The sequence below is a fragment of the Dermacentor silvarum genome, chromosome 6 (assembly GCF_013339745.2).
Source record: "Dermacentor silvarum isolate Dsil-2018 chromosome 6, BIME_Dsil_1.4, whole genome shotgun sequence".
NCBI classification, from domain to species: Eukaryota; Metazoa; Arthropoda; class Arachnida; order Ixodida; family Ixodidae; genus Dermacentor; species Dermacentor silvarum.
This window is the reverse complement of record NC_051159.1, coordinates 45,698,353-45,717,086: the sequence shown is the minus strand read 5'-3', so window position 1 is coordinate 45,717,086 and position 18,734 is coordinate 45,698,353.

The following is an 18,734-nucleotide window of genomic DNA, read 5'->3' as shown; positions in this document are numbered from 1 at the left end:
AGGTCCCATCCATGTGGGAGGACGGGTTGGATGGGACCTGTCCCATCCAACCTATAGGCTGGTGAAGTGATTGCATGGCAGGTTGTGGCCGAGGCATAGCGAGGGCTTCGGCGTAGGTGAGAGGGCCCCGTTGAGGGAGTTGTTGGGGCTGGGTGACGACTTCCGCGTAGCTGAGTGGTACAGCCGTCGGAATTTGTAGGGGTCTGGCCATGACTTCAGCGTAGCTGTGAGGTGCAGCCGCCGGAACGTGCTGGTGGTGTTCAGACAAAACGTCGTTGATTTCTTGCGCTATGGCGCGGCGAAGCGGAGGCGCAAAACTCGGCGTTGGCGCGTGTACCGGCTGTGGTTGTGCAAAATCCATCAACGAGAGTTACCGGGCAACTTCCTCGCGGACGTACGCCTTCATCTCTGCGAGCAAAGCTGTCGGGTCGGACATGGCAGCCAAACCAGCGAGGTGTTCGTCCCGTAGAGATCGACGGGTAAGTGATCGCTGCCTGCTGAGTTCTTCATAGCTCTGGCACAGCAGGATAATTTCGGCCACAGAGCGAGGATTTTTGGCCAGCAAGATGTTAAATACGTCGTCCTCAATGCCCTTCAGTATGTTTTGGAGTCGATCAGACTCCGTCATAGTCGAATTGACTTTCCGGCATAGGTCGAGGACCACTTCAATGTAGCTGGTGAATGTTTCACCTGGCTGTTGAGCTCGTTCTAGCAAACGCTGCTCGGCACGCATCTTGCGAACAGCAGGGCGACCAAATACATGGGCGAAGGAAGTCTTAAATTCGGACCATGTCTGGAACTCTGCTTCATGGTTATTATACCACAGGCTGGACACGCCAGCAAGGTAGAACAGAACATGGCGCAGTTTGTCCGCTTCGTCCCACTTGTTATGGGCGCTTACCCTGCCTTACGCCGTGAGCCATTCGTCCACGACAGTGTCGTCCGCTCCTGTGTAGATCGGAGGGTCGCGGTGTCGAGGTACCCCGGGACACGCAGTGGGTGTGGCATGAGGCGTTTGCTCGGAGGCGTCTTGGGGCATGGTAGATGGTAGGGTACGGGATCGGAGTTTCAGGATGATATACTGAGGTTACCCCGCACCTCCACGAATTCTAAAGGTGTTTATTTGGCACAGCTTGGAGCAGCGCAACGTCAACGGTCAGCGCAGTAACAGCTTTTAAGCACGAGAGCCGTTGCCGATCAAGAGCGCTCGACCCACTAGCGTTTTGATCCAGTAGCGTTGAACCCACTAGCGTCTCTTCTTCGCTACACATTATATGACCTGTGTGATGCACAAGCAAACATTGCATATGAGTACGTGTTGCATTGGATGAAATAAGGACAACTGTACATATTGCAGTTAGTTTTATGGAATTTAATTGACCGTTACGTGAAAGGTTCACCTCATGTCGATTCCAGTAAGTGCATTGGACCTGCATCATATTTTTTGCCAATGCTGCTGGCTACCTTGGCCATTACTGGGTGGCCACATTTTGTACATTTCAACACAAACTTGAATAAATGACTGTGGTGCAATATATTTAAAAAAGATGCTTGCATCACTGCAAGTACAACAATCAGAACATCATACAAACACATACACATAATAAGATGTACACAGATGCTAAATACATGAATAGACGGAGTCAGTTGGCCGCCACCTATTGCAAACAAGAAAAAAGCACAGGAAAACGTAGCAATGGGACAACGCATAAACATTCTCCTTGCCAGATACATGGGCGACAGGAGAAACACACGTGGAACCTAGCAGTTACCTTGAGGTAGCAGCAATGGCGACTGTTGCATTCCGGAGCTGGCCACTCAACCACTCAAGTGGGTTCAGTCTGTACTTATACTTAGGCCCACTTTTTAATGTCCATATCTGAAAAATTTAATTAGGTCTCCTCAAACTTTGACGATGTTTGTAATCTGAGAATTGCAAAGGTAAATAGTTTTATTTCATTCTTGTTCATGAAGAAAGCTCACACAAAAGCTTAGAGATATTGTCAGTGCCACTCCCTTTTCCTCAGAACATATGCGGTATGTTATTGACATTCAAGCAGCTTTTCAACGGCATGAAAGGGAATCAGCTTCCCCTGTTTTCAGCATTGGGTTAATGCAGGCAATTCAGGGAGACATAAAGTTTTACTAATACAGTCCATTCTGGAATATGAAATTAAAGTGTACCTTGACGCTTTCCTTGCACTTTGTTATTTTGGTCAAATAATCTAGTTTGAAATTGCTCCTATTAGGATGCTCTAACATTGGTCTAACACAGGTTAAGTACATGAATAGCTTTGCAGATTGGCATGCTGGCTTGTATTTCCAGGAGAGGAACCATAGCACCTCCTCCAGTTGCATATGTTTTTGGTTATATGGGGTTTTCAGCCCCACTTTTAAGATAATGTGCTGAAGCAGGTAGAAGAAGTAGAAGCAGACGCATTCGATTGGCGGGTAGTTTCGATAGCTTCTTACTTTACGCTTGCCACTACGAATACAAAGTTTTAACGTTATATTTTGTTAATGAACAGACAAACGTACTCCTAACAAGCTCTTTAATGTTTTCCGTGGGGCTACACCACTGCGCAACGTACTACAGAATATTGACTTAAGCTTCTTGATACAGATTCACACTATACTAACTACGCGAGACACAGAACGAGAAAGTAGACGACGCCCATGTCAGAATGCTATGATGCTACGTACACAAGTGACTGCAGGTCCTTAAAATTGCGGTGCCGGCTTGTACGCCTTTCGAAATGTTCAGAGCGGACTTGTATACATAATTACAGCACACGCGCCACGATGGACGAACCAGGCTGGCGCTAAGATCAAAGTTCACAACACAAAATTCGTTGCACGTTCAGTAACGACAAACAGATCATTTGCGGCTTCCTTCAGGGGCAGACGTGAGCTTTCGGGGTGGTGCAAGGATATTGCTAGGAGCAGGAACGGCTTATGTGCAATTACCATCAATATACGCGTACACACATCCTTTCTTCAGAGGCCGACGTTAAGCACCAGTAGCGCGGAGGTCTCTCTGCATTGACATGACGACTTTGCTGCAGCCGAATTCCGAATACTGCATATTCGAGGAGGACAGCTATATGGGCTTGTTGATAGGTCCTCTTGTAGTTGGTTGTAGCGCAGGCAGAATGACACGGACATGAAATGCAGACGAGACAGCACACAGCGCTCAATGACCAGCTGCAAACAGCTGTTTACGTCCGCCATGTCTCCGCGCACTGAACTTCAGAAACCGCCGTTGCGCACTCCAAAACAAACTAAACTTTGAATCGTTCTTAAATCGGAAAACATGCGTATTATTTGCTCCTATTAATGACTGGTCAATAATTGTGTAACGCACAGGTTTTTTCCTTGCATTTGAAAAATTATTGGGCGTGTGCCACAAAATTTGGCAGCAAGCAATCCTGGGCGTCACACTAGCCGCATTGTTGAAATCGCAATCTTGTGAAATGAGCCCTCTAAAAATTGCATTGCGACGCGTGCGACTGCACCGAATTTCGTCGCTCCAGTCCCAGCATGTGAACTCTAGCCTGGCATAACCCCCTGAATAAAAATAAAGGTAGCGGCATTCCACCTCGTCCGGCGCCTCCTTCTGTAGGTGTCCTCGCCACTCGCCCTTTCTCTCGTCGCTCGCCCTCGCCGTTTGGCCGTTCGCTCCGGGGCGCGTCGGTTTCGCCCATACAGTTACGCGAGGTGAGACATTAAAATTGTAGTTCTGTGCTTGCGCATGGATGTTGACCGTAGTTAAGGCTTGTTTATTGTGTGCCGTGCTAGGAGCGATGATGCAACGCTATGAAACTGGCAGAGGCAGATGATTTTCGTGCTTTTTCGGCACAGTAACTGCGCACTTGTTTTGCTGCTTCGGGTTGGCTGCCTGCTTCCAGTTAGTAGCCTTTTGAAGCTAGTTTCGCTTACAGAGTCCTTTTAGTGTGGAGTTCTATCGCAAACATCAGAGCTCTTTGTCTGGCCAATAATGTATACGTAATGTACAAGATGTTCATATCGTGTACATTACACCATTACGCCAGAGCTTTATTGGAGTGGTAGGTCGGCCATGAACAGCGTACCTGCAGGTAAAAACACTGTCGCGGCTTGTACAGATCAAGCCACTTCGCGAGTGATTTCTATTGCATTGATCATGTTCTTTATTTGGCTTTCTAACGACACTTGACCGGCGTAAAAACGCTGCGATTGCTCGACTTCTTGGAACGTGCGAAAAAAGAAAGACAGCAATCGGGACACAATACAAACACGAGCGCAGACTATCAACAGGTATTTAATTGGAAGACTCTTGAATATATATATGCCAACACAGGGTATGCGAAAGCTTGACTTCGCGTTGCAAAAAGAAACAACTGATCACTGTTGATTGCGTTCGATAAATCCGATCCGGAACGGCCCCGATCGCGATCAGAAGTGTACCTGTGACACCGGTATCATGTAATCCGATCTGGACCGGCTCCGATCGCGATTAGAAGTGTACGTGTGACACCGGTATGTGTATGAATGAATGTGTGTGGTTTAGTGGCGCAAGGGCCAGGTATGGCCAAAGAGCTCCATGCCATGCAGTGTTGTTAGTTCGCAGTGAAGTGATGAATTCTGAGAAGTAGATGTGACGGGGCTGTAAAGGGGCCTAAAATAGTCGCTGTAAAGTGCGTGAAATCTACATATAGTAAGATAATGGCAATGACTAGTGAAGTGTGCTATGGACAGCCGGTATGTGTAGCAGGGACCGCTATTGATCGCGATCAAGAAATCCGATCTTCACCGGCCCCGATTGCGATCAGAAGTGTACGTGTGACACCGGTCTCAAGAAATCTGGTGTCACTCCTGTCAGCTCAGCTACTGACCACCGCCGCCGCACTACAGAAATCGTTCACGTCTCACCCCTGAAACCCTACAGTCGCCGTACCTACCCTTTCTAGCTTGCGGTCTTGCTCACCGCCTTCCTGAACGGGGAGGGGGGGGGGGGGGCAAGTTAGTGTGAGCGCTATTTGTGCATATCGTCCTCGTCATCTGTACATACGACTCATCATTACATTTTGGCTCGTGTGGTGCTTCGGCTCTGTCTCAGGCGGCGGCTTGTAAATAAAGGCATTGCATCGGTCGACGTCTCACAGTACTTGTACGTTGCGTGGATGCAGGAAGCCGCCCAGACCGTTTCTTGAGAGCGATCTGTAGACGGCTCGTAATGCGCTGTGCTTTCGCCACTCAGTTTCCGTTGAAGCGATAGACCGCACAAACCTTCGATTGCTCCTGCTGCTGTGCTTGCTCACGCCAGCGTTTCGACAGTGGTTGTCTGCGGTCGTCGAGTGGGATCTATTCATGTTTGCTTGCGCGCGCTGACACTATGCCTGTTCATTCAGTTAGTAAGCGAATGTGTCCAAGTTTATGCAGCCGATAAAACTACCATCCGTACTCTGTATAGCTCTCTACTAATTTGCAATCGCAATTGATGCTCGCCTTTCGGGCGAAACTGTGACTTTTTTCGTACACCAACACCAACGCCAACACCAACACCGAAGCCGACGCGAGTGAGGCAACACAAACTTCGCTTGAAAAAAAATGCCCTGTGGGAATCGACGTTAGGCAAAGCAGTGTGCGGGGAGCCTACCAAATTAAGGAAACAACCACGAGAGGACTAAGACGTAGGCGGCTGTTTCATGACCTACATGACACGCATCTCATGACGTTGATGTCATGACTCCATAGCTCCGCCCAAGCGACCTTGAAACGAAAGCCGTAGCCATGCTCATGACTAGACTTCGACCATCAACCTTTAGTCTATTCCTTAACTTAGTGACACATCCGAACCCACTCGATTGGCTTTTAGTGTTAATCTTTTCTTCGCTGAGTCATTGTCATTTCTGCTGACTCGTGGTCATGACTATAACATCTACCACCCTGCTTTAGTGTTTCCTTCACTTAGTACCCACGTCAGAAACCATTTCAGTGGTATTTGAGTGTTAATCTTTTTTCGCTGAGTCACTGTAATTTTTGTTGAGTCATGCTCATGACTATGACTTCTACAATTATCCTTTAAAGTATCCTTCATTTAGTGCCCACGTCCGAACTCATTTCAGTGGTTCTTGAGTGTTAATCTTTTTTTCGCTGAGTCATTGTCAATTTAGGCGGCTGTTTCATGATCTACATGACACGCATGTCATGACATTCATGTAATGACATGCGTGTCATGACCTATCAATACGTAGGCGTCTAGATAGATATATAGATATAGATAGATAGATAGATAGATAGATAGATGCTGACAAATTGGCAAATGTTCACCAAAAACGCTTCGCACTTAAAAATCGAATTACGTGCCCGTTGGCGGGATCGAACCTCGATCCCCCTGGGCAGCAGCCCAATGCTTTGACCGCAATCACACGAGTAGTCGTAACATGCCAACTCTGACTAGCTATTTGACATAATTGCTCTGTGTGTCACGTTGCGCGGCACCGGCGCATGAAAGTACATGCGAACGCTCGCCCGTTTTCCTTCACACCGACACCGCAAGAATGAAATGGGCATTTTAAAAAGTGCTTCACGGAAGATTCAATGATTCTAAGATGTCCACTGCATCAGCATAACATTTTTAGATGCGAAGCAGCTTATGGAGGGGGCTTTGTCCGTCCCTCCGTCCCGCAGCGTCCTACACCCCCACAGCGCATGCGCGTCCCGCCTCTCTCTCCTCTCCTACTCCCCCCCTTTCCCTCATATAGGAATCTGGAGCGGCGCGCAGGACAGGTGGTGCGACAGCTGCACAATCCGCTGGGGGCGCCACGGTAGTTCCGCGGTATGAAAACGATGGAGCGCGCGCGCCTCATTCTCTCTCCTGTGCAGCGCCGCGATGAGCGCTCGGGCCACTCCCGCGAAACCATCTCCCGCTCAAGCTAACCATCTCCCCGCTGCTACGCATCCACACACGGTTACCTTTAGCGGGAGATGGAGTAATTCTTTCATATCGGTTGAACTTACAAATTATATGAATCACAATGACCTTCCACGTTTAATTGTGCAAGTATGAAGTTTAATGATGAAGTTGTGACGTAGCTCTAGGTCGGAAGAAATAACACCACGTTGATTATAAGTAAACCTGCGTCAAGAGTCAGAAATCCAATTTCGATTGATTGTGACATCTTCCAAATTTATTAGAGAGATTATTAGTGGAGTATGTGTGTTGTGTGAAAAACCTTGGCATAGGGCAAGGCAATATGTATGCACTGATAGGTAAGAAGAGTAATATCATCAGCAATTTCGATGGCATAGTAAAAGCAGCAAAAAGATTTCTATACTGACCAGTACAGTACACAGAGCAGCCAGGCCACTTTTATTAGAAGTAGTGATGAACAGGATACGGAGGCTCCTTATATAACTAGCGATGAAGTTAGATAGGCCTTGCAAGACATGACCCGGGGAAAAGCGGCTGTAGAAGATAGAATAACAGTCCGTTTAATAAAAGACGGATGCGATATCATGCTTAAAAAGCTTGCAGCCCTTTATACACAATGCCTCACGACTTCAAGTGTACCAGTGAAATGGAAGACTGCCAACATTATACTAATCCATAAGGGAGACGTTAAAGAATTGCAGAATTATAGACCCATTCGCTTGCTTTCAGTATTGTATAAAAATTCACCAAGATAATTTCGAATATAATCAGGGCAACATTTGACTTCAGGCAACCAAGAGCACAGGCTGGCTTTAGGAAGGGATATTCTACGATGGATCATATCCATGTCACCAAGCAGGTAATCGAGAATATTACGGAGTACAATAAACCTCTCTATATGGCTCTCATAGATTATGAAAAGGCATTTGATTCAGTAGAGATACCAGTAGTCATAGAGGCATTGCACAATCAAGGAGTACAGGAGGCATACGTGAATATATTGGGAAATATCTCCAAAGATTCCAAAGATACATTGGTTCTCCACAAGAAATGTAGAAAGTTACCTATCAAGAAAGGAGTCAGGCAAGGAGACGCAATCTCTCCAATGCTATTCACTGCATGCTTAGAAGTATTCAAGCTCTTAGACTGGGAAGGCTTAGGAGTGAGGATCAACGGTGAATATCTCAGCAACCACCGGTTTGCAGATGACATTGTCCTATTCAGCAACAATGGGGACGAATTTCAACAAATGAGCGAGGACCTTAACTGAGAAATTGTAAGAGTGTGGTTGAAGATTATTATGCAGAAGACAAAGATAATGTTCAATAGCCTAGCAAGACAACAAGGATTCAGGATGTCAGTCAGCCCCTAGAGTCTGTAAAGGAGTACATTTATCTACGTCGATTACTCACAGCGGACTCTGATCATGAGAAGGAAATTTACAGAAGAATAAAATTGGGTTGGAGTGCATACGGCAGACATTACCAAATTCTCTCTGTGATCTCACCACTGTCGTTGAAACGAAAAGTGTACAATCTTTGAATTCTATTGATGCTAACGTATGGGGCAGAAACTTCGAGGTTAACAAAGACGCTCGAGAGCAAGTTAAGGACCACACAAAGAGCGATGGAACGAAAAATGTTAGGCCTAACGTAAAGAGACGGGAAGAGAGCGGTGTAGATCAGACAGCAAACGGGGATAGCCGATATTCTAGTTGACATTAGGAGGGGAAAATGGAGTTGGGCGGGCCATGTAATGCATAGGATGGATAACCGGTGGAACATAAGAGTTACAGAATGGATACTAAGAAAAGGGAAGCGCAGTCGAGGACGGCAGAAAACTAGGTGATGATGAAGTTAGGAAATTTGCAAGCGCAATTTGGAATCAGCTAGCCAAAGACAGGGGTAATTGGAGATCGCAGGGAGAGGCCTTCTTCGTCCTGCAGAGGACATAAATATAGGCTGCTGCTGCTGCTGCTGATGATGATGATGATGATGTGTATTGTGGTGCATTCTGAAAAAAATCATTTTCCTCTTCGCTGCATAATTATGAAACTTTTATATGCGATACATTTGGATGTTGAAACAACCACAGCATACCACGAAGTGAATGATGATGAGTGGGCGAAGCACCGGGGGATCATTCGGGTAAACCACAGCTACGGACGAGAGATAAAGAGAGTGCGCGTCGGGAACGAGAAAGAAAATGACACCATCTTCCCGTAGGGGAACCCTGAGTAGTATGCGAAGCCGTCATGGGGTCGACTCAAGGTAGCTTTATCAGCTGTATAAACTTGGTCATGCAGCAGCACCAGCAAAGCGCAGAACTGTTGTCGACGCCGTCGGCGTTTTGCCCGCGTTCGCACCGAACGCGCGCAAAGTGGAACCGGAACCCGAAAAGGAACCGGAAGTGGAACCGGAAGTGGAACCGGAAGTGGAACGGGAAACGGAAGTGGAACCGGAAGTGGAAGCGGAACCGGAACGCCATCTAGTGAACACTTCATAAAACTACAGGTGGCTGCGGACACACAACGCCATCTATTGAGCAATTCTTAAACTAGAGGTGGCTACATACTACTACTACTACTACTACTACTACTACTACTACTACTACTACTACTACTACTACTACTACAGAGGATGGAACGACCCACACCCTAAGGAGTTTCGCCCCTAAAATCCGTCGTTTCTATGCGCTCGGTAACTTACCTGAAGTTTGCAACGCACACTACACCCGCACACTACGCCGTGGTGGCGTAATGGCTTTGGCGTTGCTTGCATTGCCAAGTCCGAGGGCGCGGGATCGAATCCCTGCCGCGGCGGTCGCATTTCGACGGGCGCGAAATGCAAGATCACCCGTGTACCATGCATTTCGTGCACGTTAAGAAACCTTAAGTAGTCGAAATTACTCCGGAGCCCCCCACTACGGCGTGCTCCATAATCATGTCATCGTTTTGGCGCGTAAACCACTACAATTTAAAAATAAAAACGTACACAACTGCATGGCAGATTATTTTATTAGCAACAGTAGGTTATTCTTATCTTCGACATTCTAAAACATGGAACAATTGTGATGGTGGGTGTTTGGTGGAGGGGCAACTTAGCAGTCCTTCATTCATGCGGTTTTTTTTTTTTACTTTCTGCAATTCATTACAGCCACGAAAGGTTGCTCTGAACTATTATTATTTCAAAAGGTAAAAAAAAAACTAATTTATAGCAGCTAACCAAACTGCAGTTTCCACAACGAAAATCAAGAATTTAGCTCTAATACGCAGCCAATACTTTTTTTTGTATAACTCTGACCGTAGCTGAACAAGGAATGTTAATGTTGATGATGACGCTGCCAGCATAGTGTTTAACTGGGGTGGCGGCAAATGAGGCAGAGCTCGTTCCTTTACAACCATACTCTCGGTGCTGACTTTCCCAGCAGCTGCTGCCCTCCGCTGCCAACTGCTTGTTTGCTTGGTACCTCAGCAGATATATTTGTTTACGCAGTGATCATTTTAATGCGTAAGCATTCTTTAGCGAGTACCCCAGCAAATTCTTTCTGTCCTTTGACCCCTTATATCTGCAAAATGAATGCATAATTGGTCAAGTTAACACATGTAATCATTACTCTATAGTGTAATGGTAGATTATTGGTAACGTTAAAAAAATTTGGTTACGTCGCCGTTGCCGCGTCAAGGTCGTAACAAAATAGAAAAATAAGGATATTAAAACATGTAATCGTTATAATTAGCGTAATAGTAGGGTCATTGGTAGCTTTAGAAAAAAAAAAGAAGAAACTGGTGACGTCGCCGTCCCCGCGTCGAGGTCGTATCGAAAAACGAAAATAAAAAAGAAAGCTGTGCTGTGGCAAAAAAAAGAAGAAAAAAAAACGGTTATAACGGCGTTCCGGCTCTGTTGATAAGATATATCTGCAAAAAATGCCCAATTCGTCTAGTTAACGCATGTAAATCGCTATAATATGTAACAGTATAGGATTGGTAACGATGGGTAGACATGCATAAACTAGCTAAATAAGTACGCAAATGTGCAAGTACTAGCCGGCCCAAGGGATGCATTCGCATTAGTAGACAATCTTCAGAATTCCTGTAGCACTTTTTGAAGTTTTAGTAATTGTTTAAACATCGCCTGTGGCAGATAGCATAATTCTTTGCCTTGAACCGAATTGCCCGAAGAGGCGGGCAGTACTAGCACGGGAAATCGAGACATATTTTTAACTAATTAACTAAAGTTCACTAATTAACTTCAAAATTTAATTTGTATACAGCGCATATTGCAATTTGCCAATTGTAGACGGTGAGATTGCTAGTCGTATCCACTTGAAAGTAATTTCCAGGATGACACCAGTTTCGAGATATTATTTCCCTAACACGGGCGTCCCCGTTACTTTTGTGATCCAATGCATAAATGAGCGTTTTGGCAGAAAAGTAAGTAGTACAGCAGTTAATTTTTATGGCGAGCTTGATGGGGCATATCTCCAAACTGGTATCAATCTGTAAATTTAGTCAAAGTGGACACGCCTTGGAAACTGACCGGCTACAATTCGTAAAATGCAATATGTTTCTTAAGGTAAATGATTGAGAACCTAATTAGGGAATGTCTGCTAATTCTTTGAATATGTGTTTCGTTCTCTGGTGCAATTAATGTCCGCCTCTCGGGATAATACAGCTCTGGAGTAGATTTTCGTTATCTGCAGTGGGCGATACTAAAACAATTGCAAAACTTAAAAAGGATCCCTCCGTATAAAGATACTAATTTGATATATGAACCGAGCACATGTACCAGCAAGCGCGCCTTTATTGCCCCTGTATTATGCCTGACAAAGTAGTACCAGGAAGCACGTGTTTGTTTTATGTAACGAAAAAGGAATTAGGGGCAGTTTCACACTAAGTGGTGTAAAGTCTAGGCAAACAGCGACACTGGTGGCCTTTCCTTAGCTTTTACATTGCTTTCCTTTGCTTAACTTGGTTTGGCTTGGCTGGTTCTCAGTTTTGTCTTTGCTTAACTTGGCTTGGCTTTGCTGGTTCTCAGCCAAACTTAGCCAACCCCGAGCATTGGCACGATGCTCGGGTTCTAGAGGCCACTTTATAGTCCGACGTAGCGTTGACGCGCGAGCGCGCTCGGCACGGGGAGGGCACGCCAGCAAAAGCGCAGGACTGTATAGTCGGGCGTAAGGCGTGGCTGACGTATCCGGCGTTCGTCGGCGTGCCCCGGCGGCAGCCGGCTTCGAGATGCGACATGCTGCATTCCGCACCGGCCTCGTCAGCGAGCGATGGCGTCACGTGCGTTGCCCAGTAACGCCTCACACAGTGCGAGGCGTTGCTGGGCGACGCACGTGACGCCACGTTGCTAGGCGACGCACGAAACTAGGAAACCTATGTGAAAAAACATTTTGGAAAATTTTTAACCAGAATACTGTCATACGAGTAAATATTTCGTGTGAAATATTTTTGCTGTACTAAAAGAACAAATGTTAATTTTGTTTCTATTTCACAATTCATTAGTTAATTCTGGATGACCCCTGCCAATCAGTGATCCTGGCGCAAGTCTTGGCAAGACTGAAAACTGTCGTGCGCAATAGAGCTGCTCACTACAACACGGCGTTTTCATCCGAGTTTTTTATTTTCCTTGCGCGTTTGTGCAATGTATAGCGTGCGCTTCACTACAAGTTTTGCGTGGCCTAGCGCTCGGGATTCATTGGCGAAAGGAATGAGTGCAGGTTTTATGTTATCGTGGAAGTTCACGGCTGCGGCATCCGACGTGATGTGTCTCGTCGTGACGATAAACGCGGAACGCTCCGCGAAGAAACGTCGCGCAATGTTCCTTCACTCTCCGGTACGCAAGCTCTAAGTGTCCGACGGGAAGCAAAATTTGTAAGTCACATGTTTTCTAACCGATGATGTGAGGCAATGTTGTCTTGTCTGATAACTGTCGGATATAAATACATGGTGTCACATGGAATCGCGAACCCACGCAAAATATCTGATATCAAGGAGATTGAATCTGTCCAGAAGAAAGCTGTACGCTTCATTGATCGTCGCTTTGACAGGTATTTTTCAACCAGTTCCCATCTTCTTAGTCTTCAACTTACCAGTCTCTCTTCCCGTCGTCACATCGAATCTTTAAAGTTTCTTTATACTTTAATAAACTCCCCACGATTCCCCCTACTTAGCAAATACATCGCACCTGCTAGACCTACAACCACCAGACATGACCATGAGTTGAATATGACCACTTTTCACCATCGTACCGATGCGTTTAAATACATTTTTGTCCGTTTTTTTGTCCTTTCTATAGAATTGTGGAATGCTCTGCCTGGTTACGCAAGATCTTTACCACTCCATGAATTGTTATTGTATATTACTAATCATTGATATTCAGTGCTCATTGTTATGCTTTTCTATGTATTGTATTTCCCCACCCCTGCGATAGCCCTTCGGGGGTGCATTGTTGAAATAAATAAATAAATAAATAAATAAATAAATAAATAAATAAATAAATAAATAAATAAATAAATAAATAACATTCTGCGCAAACACTTCGCATATTTTGCTATACATTACGACTGTGTGCTGGCCATAGTACTTTTTATTCATTGAAACAAGTTTTGCTTGGTTAATTATATTGGTTGCATTATTCAAGACGAATGAAAGTGAAGTTTTCTTGTAACCTCTGTGGAATTTTTATTTACTGCCATCCTATTCGCTCACCTTCCTAAGGCTCCTACTGGAGCAATTGCCGTCTATAACAGCCTAATTATGATGACATTAACACATACGCCACTCCTATAGTTTAATCACACGCTGGCGCTCCAGCTGAGACGAGTCGCAAGCTCGCCTCAGCCTCAAAAGAAAAATACCATCTGGAGTAGCAGTCGAAATGCCGGACGCTGAAGTAATTCAAACATTTTCCGGTTGTGACGTCACTGTTTATTTTTTATTTTTTGCTTGCTGTTAGTGGGCCCCCTGGTACGTAGATGGCGACGGTTGCAATGAGCTGCCATTTTGCTGACATGTGGGCTTCTATATAAGCTACGCTACCAGTTTACATATACCTTGTATGCACATAGACCTCGCGAAAACACACACACACATCGAGAAGTGAAGAATGGTGTTAATAGCCTTCGCAACTGTTGCGTGTGGCGTAGGCACATTGGTACTCAATAATTACTCAACAATATTTCAACGCAATTTTGACAATGACAGGTCTGTTGAAAATGCTCAACAACAATATTGTTCATCACTTGTTGAGTACGTTCGCTGAAGGATTACAAACACACATGTTATATGCTCACATATATCGAGTGACTTATACCCGTGCCACACGGGCAAAGTAAAGTGCACTTTGAGCGAGTGCACTTCGCAGCTAGTGTCACTCGCAGGCTGCCACACGGGAACGCTTAGTGACACTCACTGCAGAGTGCACTCGCCGGCGAGTGTGTTCGGCGAACTCACTTCGCGGCGGCGAAGTGTGTAGCCTCGTTATCAATGCTTAGAAGATACATAAAGTGATATTGAAAGAAGAGTCAAGAGTAATTTTTAATAACATTGTTTTAAATTGCTAACGTTACAAGATAATAGAATGTGCCACACAGCAAAAATCCAACAAGAACAGCAAAAAAAAAAAAAAAAAAAAACTATCGCTCTCGGGCTGTTCACGGCCACGCCGGATAATGACTGCGCAGTTGTTTGGCGGATCGAGTAGTTTTGACTGTTGCTGGTCAAGTTGCCGTCGTTGCCGGCGCTTATAAAGGTGGATTGTAAATGTTGTAAATATATGCTTTCCCGTCTGACTCCCGGTTGCCATGGCCATCAATTTGAAAGAACACTTTTCTTTCTCGTGTAGCCGCGCACCGCCAAGGTGACACTCAGCACGCTGAAGTGCACTCACTCAAAGTGCACTTTACTTTGCCCGTGTGGCACGGGTATAAGTGTCACTTTGGCGGCACGCTGCTACACGAGAAAGAAAAGTGTTCTTTCAACTTGATGGCCATGGCCACCGGGAGTCAGACGGGAAAGCATATATTTGTTAATATAGAAATGTGTGCACGAAAACAGTTTACTATTGTTAAAAACATTTACAATCAACGTTTACAAGCGCCGGCAACGACAGCAACTTGATCAGTAACAGTCAAAACGACTCGATCCGCCAAACAACTGCGCAGCCATTATCCGGCGTGGTCGTGAACAGCCCGAGAGCGAGAGTTTTTTTTTTTTTTTTTGCTGTTCTTGTTGCTTTTTTGCGGTGTGGCACATTCTATTATCTTGTAACGTTAGCAATTTAAAACAATGTTATTAAAATTACCCCTGACTCTTCTTTCAGTAATACTTTACTTATTTTTTAGTCATTGCTAACGAGGCTAAACACTTCGCCGCCGCGAAGTGTGTTCGCCGAACACACTTGCCGGCAAGTGCGCTCTGCAGTGAGTGTCACTAAGCGTTCCCGTGTAGCAGCCTGCGAATGACACAAGCCGTGAAGTGCACTCGCTCAAAGTGCACTTTACTTTGCCCGTGTGGCACGGGTATTACTTTTATGTATAGCTTCCGAATGACACCTAATGGTACGGAATGTTGCAAGAACTACTTTAATGGCGCAATATCACTCAATAATTACGCAATAAGATTTAAATGCGATGTTGTCGATAACATTGATTTTCTGAAATGGTTAACAGCGTCATTGAATTATTGTTGAATGAGTTCAATTGCGCTTCAAAAACCGTTGACACCATATTCAGTTCACAATCGCCCAACATTAAATCAACACTGTTTCAAAAGGCGTTTTCATACGCCATATGAAAAAGTGCGCCAAAGCCGTGTACCCTGGTTTTTTCTAAACGTTACAGAGGTGCTTAAGTCTTCTTACGCACACTGAATGCGAAAGCATTCTGGGTGTGTCGATTATATCAACGTCCATGTCATGTGACATTGTGACATGATGTCATTACTTGGTCATGTGATATTGCAACTTAATGTAAGTTTTTTATATGGGGCTTTAGGGGACCGAACCACCATCTGATTATCAGGCACTCCGTAGTGGGGACTCGGGAATAATCTGTACCACCTGTGGTTCTTTAACGTGCACATAAATCTAAGTACACGGGTGTTTTCGCATTTCGCCCCATTGAAATGCGACCGCCATGGCCGGGATTTGATCCCACTACCTCGTGCTTAGCAGCCCAACACCATAACCACTAACTTGCCACGGGGCGTCAACTCAAGCTTCTAACTTGGTCACTGGACTATGTGGCATGACGTCGTCACTTGGTCATGTGTTCGAATTAGGCAAAGTCAATTTTCGTAGTAGCGCACCTAAATTTTGGTGGCAGGAAAAGTCTTTTGTGGAAGTGGGGCTTGTCGGTTTCGAAAGTGGGCCAACTCAGTCTTCAAATTGGGCAGTCAATTTGGGGGTACGCGTGGGCGACCGAAGTTGCGAGGTAGGCCAAGTAAATTTGGGGTGTGGACGAGGTCGGTTTTGACTGACATGGAAACGTGACGTCATTTCTTGGTCACGTGGGTTTTGGTACCATCGGATGTTAACGCTGGACGGGACGCCGGATTTTCCGCTTCATGAGGCATATAATGGTTGCGCATTAAAGGAACGCCGTGTATGCATGTCGTCTTTCCTTTGTTGGTCTATGTATATGTATGTTTTATTTATTAATGAAACTGCATATGAAAAATGCATTAAGCTCCTCGCGTGTTTGTAGTCATTCCAAATTTAATGGTGAGGCGGCTGCTGTAGTGTATTGCGCTCACGTGTCTGTATTGTTGTTCTACTCCAACATACAAATCAGCACGCGAAGGAGATAATACTCAAAATGCAGCTTGAAGTGCTCATATTAGTGTATTTGGCCTCAAACGACGTGTATTCTGCGAGACCTCTTTAACGTGCCTTGGTAAAGGGAGGACTGACAAAGTAGAGTTCGGCAGCTCCACGGGGAGCAATGAATGACGAGTAAGGAAGAAAGGCCTCACGAAAGAATTTTGGTGTATGTAATCAAAAGAAAGCAAGAAATTGTGTGCAGTCCTGCTGCAGTCTTTTTTTTAATGGTTCTGGTAAACGTGGAAGTATTAATTTAAGTTTTTCGCAAAATTGTATATTCCATTTTTTAAATCTTTGATGTGTCTTTCCTAGAAACCAACTTTCCAGGTGATAGTGAAAGATTTACCGATTAAAGCACGTTTAATTTCGAACAGTTTCAACCTAAATTAGGGAACCATCTTCAGAGTCCACGAAAAAATGAAATCTTCACGCTCTCCTTTTATACGTAACGCAATTGTGAACACTACTTCTTTATCGATTGATGCGTCCAAACCAAATTAATTAGGTTCCGTTTGACAAAACGAATACGTGGAGTATAGCAGCTATTTCGAAGTTGTCATCCTACCCATAGCTACTGAAGAAACATATATTGTATTGCCACACTTTTCAAAATTTTAAAGATAATTAAAAAAATAGCGACCTTTCAATGCCAAAAAGCTGCTGAATGCTAAGCTAAAGAACATCGCCATTCAGCATGCGAAATTCCTGATTAACATATGCACAGCATTTTACAATAGAAGGAGAAAGCGAAGGTGACCCCATTTATCTTACCAGCCCCCCTTAACTTTATTTTTCATGTCGCTGTCCACCCTGTCAGCGCCATATAATTACTCGCTAGTTCCTCGGTTCACTATCCTTGCTGCGAGTAAGTTCTACCTTAACCGATGGCGCCCATCAATCTTCGTTAATATTCCAGTCGTATTACGCTACAGATTTTGCTCTCCACCTCTGGCAACTCGCGGCCCATTTTTTTTAATTGCTTCATATGGACTTTCTTCAGGCATACCCGCAAACATTACAACTTCTGGCTTATTAGCGTTTCGTGACTGCACTTGACTTAAGCACGGTACTTAGCAAAAGCCAAGCATACTAGAAATTATATATTCCCTACGACACAGGTCATATGCCCATCTATCTTTATTATGACCACATTGCTCTTATCTTTTGCTTTGATTGCCGGTTTGGTTTGTGTTTTGGCGCGGGTCCGTTCCCCTATTTCTGCTTGTACTACAAGATAATTGTAATTGCCAGCCTTTGGTATATGAATCCATTGCATTGGGAGCACTTGATCGGTCCTTCCATTAAATGCGCTAGGCCCGATCAATTTACACTAGCACTAAACCTAATAGCTTCAGAGTTCCCTCCACATACATTTGCAAGAAGCTGACTATTTCTCTTAATATGCATCAACAAAAAACAAACGTCATCCGCGTAAATTAAACCTTAAGCCCACTGCTGTGCTGCCACGTCATCTCCTTTATATGAAAGATTCTAGCCTAATTTACAAGGCTCCTGTCATTGCTTATACTGTAAATATCAAACAGTGTTGGGGATAAGTGGTAGCCTTGGCGCAGATTCTCCAGAATATATAATGTTTAGTGATTAGACCTTGCCACGTAAGTTAACTATATATATTTACTATTTAATGAATGTATTTTTAGTAAGTGCACCAGAAAGTACGCTACGCGGAATCTCCATTGAAACTTCTACGCCAGAGCCATAGTTTGTTTTCCTCTATTCAATCAAAACAAGGTCTATCAGCAGGTTCAATGAACAACAATGTCACGTTAGGTTTCGGCGTCAACCGCAGCGACATTATACACGCCAAGCTAGAGATTCGGGCAATGCGTAATGAGCGCATTTGACGGGTGCTAGAACGCCACTTTGTTGCTGGTAATCAATCACAATGGTTGGGCGGGCTGGAATATAATAGGGAAGTTGACTCTGTACATCTGCGCACACATCACACAGACATCGTTATTTTTATTTAT